A 13,548-nucleotide genomic window follows, 5' to 3' on the forward strand; every position below is an offset into this window, starting at 1 on the left:
TGTGAGCTGCTCTAACAAATAAATCAATCTCAAAGATGGCATCATGGGAGCGCCAACTTGAAGCCAATTGGTCAGAAGTTCTAGAGGCCTGGCATTGCGACTTCAGGGAAGGAGAGGATGATCTTATGGTATTGAGTATCAACCTGTGGGATCTGACACTATCTCTGGGTAGATAGTATTGGTACTGAATAGGAGGACACCCAGCTGGTGTCCACTGCTTGTTGTATGGTTTAAAAACCCTCACTTTTGGTCAGAGAAGTCTTCTTCTGTGTTGATTATTATTGTGGTGGTGTGAGAGCAGAAGAAAAACCCATTTAAGAGAGTGCTTCCCAAAGCACTGTGTATATGGTAAACTGTGGTCCAATGGGAAAATACAAATTAATACAGCCAATAACAGTGTATGAGAAGCTCTTTCTCCCAAAACTCTTTCCAACACAGTACATAGCCAAAAATCATCTCTTTTTTATTTGATAGAAGTATGACATATTTTGTTTTAATTCATGTTTCAATAATTTTGAGTGAAATTGGACAACTTTATACACCTTTAAAATATCTTTATTATGAACTGCCTGCTCTTCACCTTTGCTGAATCGATGTATTTTACATATTAATTTATAAGAGCTCTTTAAAAAATAAGGACGTTAATATATTTAATATGTCTGACAAATATTTTAGACATTTTTTTCTCTTCTCATTTGACATTATTATTGTCATGTAGTTATTTTATGTTTTATGGAGTTAAGCTTTCTTTATGACATCAAGCTTTCAACTATCACTTAGAAACAATTTCTCTGATTCTGTTTTTACAAAATATGTTCTACATTTCTGTCTAGTACTTTTATTGTTCCCCTTTTTAAACTTATTGACAATATCAAGGATTGGCAAAGATTTTAAAAAACTGGTCTGCTCATATATTTCTGGTGGATTTATAAAATGATACATCAACTTAGTAACACAGTCTGACAGTGCCTTATAAAGTGAAACACATACTTTCTAAGTGATCTAAAATTCCACTCCTGGTCATTTACCCAAGATAAATGAAAGCCTATGTTCACAAAAAGACTTATGCATGGATGTTCATAGCAGTTTTACTCATAATAGCCAAATCCTGGAAACAACCCAAATATCTATCAATTAGAGAATGGGCTTTTTTGTGCTACCCAGAGAGGGGTCCATATGGCAATGTTCTAGATTCCTGTTGTAACTTAAAGGGAAACTTTTACAGTGTACAGTGCCCTTGATGTCCTGCAAATGGAGGAGGAGGATGTCCTTAAGTTCCTTGCAGCAGGAACCCACTTAGGTGGCACCAACCTTGACTTCCAAATGAAACAGTACATTTATAAAAAGAAATGTGGTGGCGTCTACATCATAAATCTGAAGAGGACCTGGGAGAAGCTTCTGTTGGCAGCTTGTGCCATTGTTGCCATTGAAAACCCTGCTGATGTCCACGTCATATCCTCCAGGAATACTGGCCAGAAGGCCACGCTGAAGTTCACTGCTGCCACTGGAGCCACTCCAGTTGCTAGCCGCTTCACTCCTGGAATCTTCACCAACCAGATCCAGGCAACCTTCTGGGAGCCACAGCATCTTTTGGTTACTGATCCCAGGGCAGACCACTGCCTCTCACAGAGGTATCTTGTGTTAACTTACATACCGTTGCTCCGTGTAACAGAGATTCTCTGCTGTGCTATGTGGACATTGCCATCCCATGCAAGAAGGGAGCTCACTCAGTGGGTCTGATGTGGTGGATGCTGGCCTGGGAACTTCTGCACATGTGTGGCACCATTTCCTGTGAACACCTGTGGGAGGGGATGCCTGATCTCTTCTTCTACAGAGATCCTGAAGAGACTGAAAAAGAAGAGCAGGCTGCTGCTGAAAGAAGGCTCTGACCAAGGAGGAATTTCAGGGTGAATGGACTTCTCCATCTCCTGAGTTCACCGCTACTCAGCCTGAAGTTGCAGCTGGTATGAAGGCATGCATGCAGGTGCCCTCTGTGCCTATTCAGCAGTTTCCTTCTGATGCCTGGAGTGCTCAGCCTGCCACAGAAGACTGATGTGTGGCTCCCACCGCTCGGGCCACTGAATAGGTAGGAGCAACCACTGAATGGTCTTAAGCTGTACTTGCACCGGCTCTTAAGCAATAAGGAAATAAACATTATTTTTTTAAAAAAGAGAGAGAGAGAGAGAATGGATATGCAAACTGTGATACATTCACACAATGGAATTACTCAGCAGTATAAAGGAACAAAACACTGTTACATGCAAGAACATGGGTGAATCTCAAAAACATGAGAGAAAAAAAGACACAAAGGAGTACCTCCTGTATAGTCCCATTTATATGAAATCCTGGGATGGGTAAAAACTAATATACAGTGGTAAAAATCTGACTTCTGTTGACACCCAAGATAAAAGAAGCTCTCTACAGCCTTTCTCTCTCACCAATGCTCACCAAAAACTCTAGAGAGAATACAGAAAACAGCTACTTAAAGACTGAAGTAAGCCCAATGGGAAGGGAGTAAAATCTCGAAAACCAACTGGTATCATGGGGAATTTGCTGAATTCTTGTTTCCTCTTTTATCTTCTAGCTATGATGTGAGGACAGGTGGGGTCCTAGAACTGTGCAGCCAGCATACAGAGTAAAAATGGGAATAAATACCTCGCATCAAGCAAAAATAAACAGCATGGCAGACATCTAAATATAAAGTACACTTAGCCCTTGAATAATACTGGTCTGAACTGTGCTGGTCCACTAATATGTGGATATTTTTTAATAAATATATTGAAATTTGTTTTCAAGATTTGCAATAATTTGAGAAAACTCACAGACAAACCATGTAGCCCAGAAATATAAAAAAAAGTGCTGTAAAAGTTAGGTATGTTATTAATGCGTAAAATATATGTAGGTACTAGCTTATTTACTATGAAATATACACAACTCCATGATAAAAAGTTAAAATGTATCAAAATTTACACAAACACAGACCATATATGGCACTATTTGCTGTTGAGAGAAATGTAAACATAAAAATGCAGTATTCAATTATAATTGGATAAAATTACAGCACATACCATACTACTGTAATAATTTTATAGCTACCTCCTATTGCTATCGCAGTGAGCTCTAGTGTGGAGAGCATCCACTTAAAATGCTGTGTGATGCTAGTCATCTCCACATGAGCAGTTTGTCTCTCCAATAAATTGTGTATCACACTAAAAAGTGATCTCTTGTGGTTCTTGTGTATTTTTCACGTTTGCTGCAATACTGTAAACCTTGAATAACACCATGGGACCTATACGGAGTGTCACTAGTGATGCTAAAAGTGCTCCCAAGAAGCAGAGGAAAGTTGTAATTTTACAAGAAAAAGCTGAATTGCTTGATACGTACCATAGATTGAGGTCAACAGCTGCAGTTGTCCACCATTTCAAGGTAAGTGAATACAGTGTAAAAACAATTGTTTAAAAAATTTTAATTTTAAAAAAAGGAAGTTTGTGAAACCATCCCTGCAGCTACGCCAGCAGGTATGAAAACATAGCACATTTTGTGAAATACATTTTATCTCGTATTGAAAATATAGCTTTTATGTGGGTGCAGGATTGTTATAAGGCATACCTATAAACTCTAATATGATTCGAGAGAAAGTCATTATATGACTACTTAAAGCAAAAGGAAGGTGAAGGATCTAAAGCTGTAGAATTGAACGCCAGTGAAGGGTGGTTTGATAATTTTAGAAAGAGGTTTGGCTTTTAAAATGTCAAAATAAAAGGAGAAGAAGCTACTAATGACCAAGAGGCAGCAGGGAGTTTCCAGATGCCATTAAGAAAATCATTGAGGAGAAAGGATATCTGCCTGAGCAGGTTTTCAATGCAGATGAAAGATAATGCTCTATTCTATGGGGGAAAAAATGCCACAAAGGACATTTATTAGTAAGGAAGAGGAGTGAGCACCAGGACTTCAGGCAGGAAAGGACAGGCTAACTCTACTGTTTTGTGCAAATGCAGTCAGGTTCATGATCAGGATTGTCCTTATCTATAAAGCTGCTAACGCCCAAGCCTTGAAGGGAGAAAATAAACACTGGGCAACAGGAACACTTCTTCTGGATGGGTTACATCGATGCTTTGTTCCTGAAGTCAGGAAGTGCCTTGCCAGTAGGTGACTGCCTTTTAAGTTCTTATTTGGCAAAAATACCAATAAATTGATAATGAACAACGCCCCCGGACACCCAGAGTGTCATGAATTCAACACCAAAGACGTCAACTGTTCTACTTGCCCCCAAACACAACGTTATCTAATTCAGCCTCTAGATCAGGAGGTCATAAGGACCTTTAAGGCTCATTACACACAGTATTTTATGGAAATGATTGTCAATGCTATGGAACAGAATCCTGACAGAATATCACAAAAATTGTGAAGAATTACACCAGTCAAGATGCCATCATCTTTATGGAAAAAGCTGTAAAAGCCTGTTAAGTCCCAAACAATAAATTCTTCCTGGAGAAAACTGTATCCAGATGTTGTACATTACTTAACAGGACATACAACAGAGCCAATCAAAGAAATCATGTAAGAGATTGTGGATGTGGGAAAAATGATGGTGGGTGGAGAGGTGACAAAGGGTTGTCATATATGAATCTTGGAGCTAATAGATAACCATACCAGAGGAATTAACAGAAGATGATTTGGTGAAGATGAGCACTTCAGAACCAGTGCCAGAGGATGAGGAAGAAGACATAGAAGAAGCAGTGCCAGAAAACAAATTGATATCAGATAATCTGGAAGATGGGTTTGAATTACTTAGCACTGCTTTTTATTTCTTATATGATATTGAATACTGCATAATATTTTTAGAGAAATTTTGAAAAAGCAAAAAAGTCAATTAGAAATTATAGTGTAGTTCCCTAAAATTATACTGAGTATGGCTGCCTCTCTTGCCTCCCCTTCTACCTCCCCCAGTTCTTTGGCCTCTGCTACCCGTGATACAGCAAGACCAACTCCTCCTCTTCCTTATCTTCCTCCCCAACCTCCTCCTCAACCTACTCAACATGAAGATGTTGAGGACAAAGACCTTTATGATGATCCACTTCCACTTAATGAATAGTATATTTTCTCTTTCTTATGATATTCTTAATGGCATTGTCTTTTCTCTAGATCACTTTATTATAAGAATACAAAATATATAATATAGCATACAAAATATGTGCCAATCAACTGTTTATGTTATTAAGGCTTCTGGTCAACTGAAGGCTATTGACAGTTAAGGTTTGGGGGAATCAAATGTTATACACAGATTTTTGATGTATGGGGGTTGGTGTCCATAAACCCCACATTGTTCAACTGTAAAATTTTAAAAATACATCTCAAGATATAATATTTATGACCTTGGGCAAGACAAAAATTTGAGCTCTAATGAGCAAACTAATTCAAAATCAATGGAATGATTCATAAATAAAATGAATAAATTGGACTTCATCACAATTAAAAAACTCTGCTCTTTGAAGAGTTTTAAGAACTTTCAAAATACATTAATTTTTAAGCCAGATTGGAAGAAAATATTTCTGAATTAAGTAGCTAGTTAAGGACATGTGTTGAGAATATGTAAGTGACTCCCAAAATTAATAATAAGAAAACTTAAAACCCAATTGAAAACTGGGAACAATTTGAGCAGACATTTTACCAAAGAAAATGCATGAATGGCTAATAAGCACATGAAGAGGAGTTTAACAGCATTTGTCATTAAGGAAATGCAGCTCAAAAACACAATGAGATATCACTACATACCTCTTACAATGGAAATAAAAACACCAAACAATACCAAATTCTAGTGATGATGCACAGCTACTGGTGCTCTCATACATTGCTGGTGGGAATGCAAGATACTACAGTCGCTTTTGAAAACAGTTTTACAGTCTTCTAAATTAAATACATCCTTACTATATGACTCAACAATCCTACTCCCAGATATTGGTCCAAGAGCAAAAAAAAAAAAAAATATTCACACCAGGAAAACTATACGTAAATGTTTATAGTAGCTTTATAGCATAATCATAACAAACTTCAAACAGCCCAAAGGTTCTTTAGCTGCCAGATTGATAAACAGATGACGGTATATTCATTCATACAATAGAATACTATTCAGCCACACCAAAGAATACATTATTTATAACTCACAACAGGAATGAATCTCAAGTACATTACATTCAATCGGAGTCTGGACTCATAAGGTTACATACTGTGTGATTCTCTCTACATCACATTCTGCAACAGCCAAAACTATAGCAATAAAGAAGACATCACTGGTTATCGGGAGTTAGCAATGGGGAAAGTGGCTACAAAGGGCAACCTGAAGGAATTGGTAGGATAATAAAATTTGTTGATTGTGATGTTGGGTGAATATGGGCTTACATGACTCCGCATTAATCAAAGCTCATTGAACAATACACCACAAAGTAATTATTTTGGTATAGATTAATAAGCCAGTGCTCCAAGTTAATTTCTTCCCCTATGACTGTCAAATCTCAAAAAGAACAAATGGTCTAGGCATGGTGGCTCATGCCTGTAATCCCAAGACTTTGAAAGGCGGAGACAGGTGGATCACTTGAGATCAGGAGTTCGAGACCAGCCTGGCCAACATGGCGAAAGCCTGTTCCTACTAAAAATACAAAAAAGCCAGGCATGGTGGCACACTCCTGTAATCCCAGCTACTTGGGAGGCTGAGGCAGGAGAATCAATTGAGCCCAGAAGGCAGAGGTTGAAGTGAGCTGAGATCGTGCAACTGCCCTCCAGTCTGGGCAACAGAGTGAGACCCTGTCTCAAAAAAAAAAATCATAAATGAAATAATTATATGTAAATTCTTCAAACATAAATTTAGAAAAAAAGTTAATTATTTTACATACTATGTACTACAGCTTTAAGCAGTGCTTGTATTTCTTTTTAATGAGATGAGGTCTCACTCTGTCACCTAGGCTGATAACAGCTCACTATAACCTCGAACTCTGGGGATCAAGCAATCCTCCCACCTTAGCCTCCCAAAGTGCTGGGATTACAAGTGTGAGCCACTGTGTCCACATATAGAATGCATTTTTTACCTATATATGTCTTTTTATGTTTTCAATTTTGGAATAAAATGTTTCTCAAACATGTCATTGACTGAGCTAAAGGATGCTCAGATAGCTGGTAGAACATTTCTGGATTTCTGGGGTGTGTCTGTGAGGGTGTTTCTGGAAGAGACTAGCCTTTGAATCAGTAGACTGTCAAAAAGATCACTCTCACTTTACTGGCATCATTCAATCTCTTGAGGTTCCAAATAGAACGAAAAGGAGGAGGAAGGGCAAATTTGCTCTACTTTTTTGAGTTGGGACATTCATCTTCTCCTACCCTTTGACATTGGAGCTCTTTATTCTCAGGCCTTCGGACTCCAGTAATGCATCCCTCCCACCCTTGTTCTCAGACTTTCTCCCTTAGACCTGGAATTACACCAATAGGATATGAATCTATTTATATAACACACATACACACACACATAACCTGAATTATGTGTGTATATATATATTTTCTATTGGTTCAATTTCTCTGGAGAACCCTAACTAATATAAAATAGTCTCAGGGCTCAAAAAAAATAAATCATTATGAAATAGAGAAATGAATAGTAAGATGTAAAATTGTACATATGTGTATGTGTATGAATCACATATATTATTAAGTTCTTGTTAACTTTTTAGACTGGTGTATTAAGAGCAGGGGGAATAGTCACTGAAGAACATAAGATCGATATAGCTTGTATATTTCCCTCCACCCAAATCTCATGTTGAATTCTAATCCCATTGTTGAAGGTGGGGCCTAGTGGGAAATGATTGAATTCTGAGGGTGGATTTTTTATGAATGGTTTAGCACCATCTCCTTTGTGCTCTTCTCATGATAGTGAGTGAATTCTTGAGAGATCTGGTAATTTAAAAGTGTACAGTGCGCCCCCTTTGCTCCCACTCTGCCTTGTGAGACACCTGTGCTCCCTTCACTTTCCACCATGCCTGGAAGCTTCCTCAGACCTCCGCAGAAGCAGATGCCATTATGCTTCCTGAACAGCCTGCAGAGCCATGTGCCAATTCAACCTCTTTTCTTATAAATTACCTAGTCTCGGGTATTTCTTTACAGCAATGCAAGAACAACCTAATACATATACTGAGTTTTAGAATATATATTATGTTATGTATGTAAATATGTACCATTTACTTCTTGGGCAATACTTCTTGACATTAAGAAAGTATCTTGGTTATGAATCAGAAGGGCCTAATATGACATGAGGAAGACTGACAATAAAGTCTACCCTGAGAACAGGGCATTACCATTTCTTAGATGTTCAGGGCTATCCAAAGCAAAATAGTTGGATAATTTCTATGTTTTGTGTAGTCCTTGGCATATTACTACATTGTAGAAATATGAAAATGTTTTGTAATAATCTAGTTTATCCATCCCAAGTGGATTATTTTAAATTTCTCTGTTTATAAAAGGATCGTAAACTGACTTTATTTGCAAACATTTGTAGAAAAATAAAGCCAGATCTTCTCTTGTGTTGGAGAAAACTCCTGATTGTCATTGAAAAGGTGACCCTGCTTAATACACAGTGTTCCTTTCAGCTCAAACAGGCTCTCAGAAAGGTGACTTTGGGTCAGGAATTTAAAAAAAATGTCACATCATTTATATTAGTGCTCTTCTTTTTAGAAGAACTTACTGGCATGTCTTCTCATTGTTTGCTGTGGGTGAGGTTTAATATTTAGAATTTCAAGATATAACTATGCCATATTTTATATATATATATATAGCATCATACACTTTATATATACACACATATATATAGCATCATACACTTTACAAAATATAAAGATTAGTTTTTCAACACCCAAATCCCATGTAAAATACATATTGCACTGAACACTCAAGGAATTAATTGTTGGGTAATTAAATTCTCAGTTCCTTTATTTTCCATCCAGGACTCTTTCTCCCCATTTAGTTTGCAATTTCTAATATATTATGAACTAGGAAATTAGAAAGCAAAGCTTAATAAAATTTTTGATAAAATAAGAATAGATAGTCTCTGAATGCTGATCTAAACGAACTATTCTATAAGTGAAACACACATGTATTTAAGACATCTATTATCTGTACAGAGGAATTTCAGCATTATTTTCAGATTCCCTGCATAGGTTCTTTATGGTTTTATCCTGCTAGAAGACAAACACAATTTGTGCTTGTATATTTGATTGTAACTATTGTTTAGCATTTTGTTGCCCTTATAGTCATTTTTTCCAGCATATAAAAAAATTAACTTTGTGGTAATAACTATACTTCATTTTGTACCTGATTCTATACTGTTCAGCTACAATTTAAGGGGTGACTACTATGCCTAATCCTATTCTAACACTCACAATAATTCTGCAAAATAAAAATATTTTCCTCTCTTAATACATAAGAAAACTGAACTTAAAATTATTGAGCAATTTTTCAAACAGGATACAACTAGGAAGTGGCATTGTTGAGATTCATGCCCTCTGTCCAATCCAAAATTCACAGATTTCTTAGCATTTAGCCCCATGCTGTCTGACTGTTTCTTCTGTATTTGGAGAGAATGCTGTAGCCTTTAATCAGTCGCCTTTCTGTCAGTATCTACTAACTGAGCAACACTTCTAGGGAAATCTTCAGAGAACCTATTCTCATTTTCCCTTCAAAGGAGAAAGAAGAGAGGATAGAACATCCCCAGTGCTGGCCAAGGTTGCAGTCTGCATTTTGTGCTACCAGACCTGGAGTTGCACATGCTTGCTGAGACAACCTAGGAAGCTCAGAATAAGAGTGACAGACAAGTTGGTTGGATCGCAAGGTTCAAATACCACTGATGCAAAGTACTATTACTAGATTAGGCAACATAAACCATGAATCTAGTGGGTAGCTCAGGATCAAGAAAATGAAACCAATAAAGATGTTAGGTGAGGGCAGATATGGTCAACACTGAGTAGGAGTGGGATTCAGGGTATTATTAGCACAATCACAGGCATTTGCAACTGGCAGTAAGATCCTAGAGGGAAGAGATTATGTCTCATTTTTTCGTAGACTCCTCAGCACCCAAGAGAGTGTCTTTTTTGTTAATTGCTATATTTAAGGGTAATCATGGAATTGGGCTGGACTGCAAATATGCAGCAAAGGTCTACTTGTCTTAAAATAGATAAGAACTAGAATTCCTGTGCAGGGGTGGAGTGGGATGAGAACACACAGCTAAGACATTTCCTTCCGTTTTTATGCTGTCACCCTCGGAAAATCTGGCAAGGACTCTGTCACAGTGACATTCACAGTAACTTACATATCAACTCTTGGTAGCCTTGATCAGACATTTTAAATCCTCCCCATTTCATCATAGCTAGTTTCTCAATGAATATTGATTTTTTTGTTTGCTTTTATTTAGTTTTGCTTGTTCTTGATGGACATTTACAGCAATTAGATGTCTAGAGGCTCTGCAAAGGTTTGCCTGTGCATGCAGTAGAAAGAACAAGTGGAGAGCTTTTTTCTCACTGCAGTGCTGGTGCCTTTGGCTATCATTTTTATTTCTGCTAAGACTATCATAATTCTTTTTTATTTTCTCAGCTTAGCCCCGGACTCTCAGGCCTTTTATGATATATGTAACTCAATGGGATAGTACGAAACAAATGCATCTGCATGAAGTCACTCAACTTTGGTTCTAGTATTCTATTCTACCTGGAGTAATTTACTAAAGTGTAAAATTATTAACAAGTTTTTGAGAGCTAACAAATATGATTCCCCAGATTCAGAGTCAAACACTTCTTCACCGTAAACCAATTCTTCACATAGGTCCTGGGCCAGTGTACTTTTGCAAGATGTTCAAGGTATAAGATGTCATTTTTGATAGCACATGTTGATAGTTAGCAGTGGTCAAAAATAATTGTCTCCCTCAAAGCACAACTATTGTAATGTGACATGCACCTTTTTCTGTCAACTATAAATTTGAAAACAAAATTACACTGCTTTGCAAATGTTGAAGCTCTTTACGTTGCACTTTAAATAAATGGTATTTCATGAGGAGAAACTGGGTGTTTTCTTATTGTACTTAATGAGTTACCAGGGTGTTCCCTTGTCACTTATTATATCCCCTATACAGTGATGATATGAATCATCATCATTATAATTTTATTTTAGTTTTTATAGGTTTAAAAATTAATTTCCCTTAATTGGTATCTTTTTCTTTTAAAAATATTAGTTTTCTACATGAATTTGTTCATATCTTAAAATGCTAAGAATGCCTATAAATAAAGCAAAGTAAACTTTTTCTAGTCTGCCATACTAACCTGAAGACTTTGTCTAAATTTACAAAGAAGAATGCTGTTTCCTTCCAAAATCAATCCCATCATTAGGGTGAAGAAAGAAAACCTGGAAAGGTTTTTCTACAATTGTATCATTAGTACCACGTGGAACTAAAATAGTTGTGAGAAAGCTGCTTCTCTCCGCTACAGGAGGAAACAGATGTGAGATTTAAGAGGACAAAGGAAAAAGAGGTAGGTGCTCTGTGCATTAGGTGTGATTGCTTCTGTATTAGATCTCTAACGCTTCATAACAAATTACTACAAACGGTGGCTTATAAAAATACTAATATATTATCTCACTGTTTCCCTGAGTCAAGAGTTTGGCGTTTTAGCTAGGTCCTCTGTTCAGTGTCTCTCAAGACAAAGTAAAGATGATGGCTGTCTTCATCTGCATTGGGAGACTTGACTAAGGAAAGATCCACTTCAAAGATTTCTCAAGTTGTTGGCAGAATTTGTTTCCTGTAGATGTATGACTGAGGTCCTGTTATCTTGCTGACTCACTGCTAGGGATTAGGATTACTCTCACCATCCACAGACCTCTATCAGGTCCTTGCCATGTGGCTCTCTAACATGGCAGATTGGCTCCTTTGAGGCAAGCAAGAGAGTTTCTCTCATCCTTTGAATCACTTCTTTCAGCAATGCCCCTGCTCTCTTTTAAAGGATCACTTGATTAGATTAGGCCAACCTAGGATAATCTCCCTTTTAATGAAAAAGTTAACTGATTTAGGACCTTAATTATATCCAAAAAATCTCTTAGCCTTTGTCATAAAATGTGACCTAATCGTGGGAATAAAATTCATTGTATTCAGAGTCCTGCCCTCAGAGAGGGGATGATACAGAGAATGGACATCAGGAGGCAGGAATCATGGGTGTCATCTCAGATTCAGCCCACTACAGCCTCTTTAATTAATGCTTGTTCTAAAAAGAGCAGTATGCATTCTGCTGATTGCTATCCTTGAAGCACATAAGATTTTTTTTTTTTTCCTAGAAATCAGGGCTGCTATTTCAAAGTTGAAGTAAATGTGTGAGATAAAGGACAAATGAGAAATAGCACTGAGGAAACAAATTATCATTTTACTTCCAGTTGTATGGTGACCCTGGCTAACCCTCTAACTCCCCCAAAAATAATACCTAAAAATGCACAGCATTTAAAAATATCTCTAATGCATCAATGAGCTATCAATTTAATAAGAAATACTTAAAGGCTTAAAGCTAAATGAAAACACACACCCATGATGGTAAGCTAGGCATTGACATTGGTGTTTATTTGCAGATTGTTGAACGCAGAGACTGAATGTACTTGAAAGCAAGGAGACAATGAATACCCAGGAGCTTCAAAATGGAAAGTCAAATAGAAAACTCTTCACATAAAGCTAGAATCCCGCCATGTAAGAAGCTATTTATTTTCTTTTGTTGGAGTTCTTCAGAGAAACAGAACCAACAAGAGAAGAAAGAGAACTAGAGAGGGGGAGAGTTATCTTAAGGAATTGTAGAAGTTTGACAAGTCCAAAATCTGCAGGGTAGACTGGAAGGCTGGAGACCCAGGTAAGAACAGCAATATGAGTTCAAAGGCAGTCTACTGGCAGAATTTCTTCCTACTTAGAAGAGGTTAGTCTTCATTAACACCTTCTACTGCTGTGAGGCCCACCCACATTATGAAATGTAATTTGCTTTATTAAAACTTCATTGATTTAAATGCTAATTTCATCTAAAAATACCTTCACAGAAACATCTAGAATAATGTTTGACAAAATATCCGATTGCTGTGGCCTAGCCAAATTGACACACAAAAAGTTAACCATCATGTCCCTTCAGGTTTGTGTGAACTAGAATTAAACATGCCAACTTAAGGGAGACAAAAAAAATTGTCTCAAATTCTGTCACAGAATAGAAAAAAGACAAAACATTTGAGTATAAGATAATTCATAGGCAGGTTTGTAGTCTGTATTAGTCCGTTCTCACATTGCGATAAAGAACTACCTGAGACTGGGTCATTTATAAAGAAAAGAGGTTTAATTGGCTCCTGGTTCTGTAGGAGGTACAGGAAGCATGGCTGGGGAGGTCTCAGTAAACTTACAATTATGGCTGAAGGTGAAGAAAAAGAAGCCACATCTTACCTGGCCAGAGAAGCAGGAAGAGAGAATGAAGGGGAAGGTGCTACACACTTTTAAACAACCAGATCTTGTGAGAA

General features: G+C 37.2%; 1 pseudogene; it reads left to right on the top strand.

Moving 5' to 3' along the window:
• Positions 1-35: 35 nt before the first annotated feature.
• LOC129039059 (small ribosomal subunit protein uS2B-like) lies at positions 36-2,113 on the top strand (annotated as a pseudogene).
• The last annotated feature ends 11,435 nt before the right edge of the window (positions 2,114-13,548 follow it).

This window comes from Pongo pygmaeus, chromosome 5 (genome assembly GCF_028885625.2).
Source record: "Pongo pygmaeus isolate AG05252 chromosome 5, NHGRI_mPonPyg2-v2.0_pri, whole genome shotgun sequence".
Lineage (NCBI taxonomy): Eukaryota > Metazoa > Chordata > Mammalia > Primates > Hominidae > Pongo > Pongo pygmaeus.